The following is a 297-nucleotide window of genomic DNA, read 5'->3' as shown; positions in this document are numbered from 1 at the left end:
GTGTGGGGTAACATTTTCCAGCCGGGGCTGCTCAGACCGGCCAACCTGGCAGAGGCCCAGCAGGGGAAGGGGCCAGACGCTGGTGACAGCGATGGTTTTCTTGCCAAGGAAAGCCTCTGCCAGGTCTGTCTGCCACAGCCCTGGGGACTGAGCTACCTCCTCTCTGCTTGCAAAAAAGGCAGCATCACCCCGCTGAGCTCGCTGCCTGGCCGGGGCTGTGGAGAAATCGTGCTTGAGCCGCTGTCCCGCTGCTTCTCCGACGGCTCAGAGGCAGGGCAACAGCCTCATGCGACAAAA

This window comes from Apaloderma vittatum, unplaced genomic scaffold (assembly GCF_000703405.1).
Source record: "Apaloderma vittatum isolate BGI_N311 unplaced genomic scaffold, ASM70340v1 scaffold25458, whole genome shotgun sequence".
Taxonomy (NCBI): domain Eukaryota; kingdom Metazoa; phylum Chordata; class Aves; order Trogoniformes; family Trogonidae; genus Apaloderma; species Apaloderma vittatum.
Note: the sequence above shows the minus strand (reverse complement) of the source record.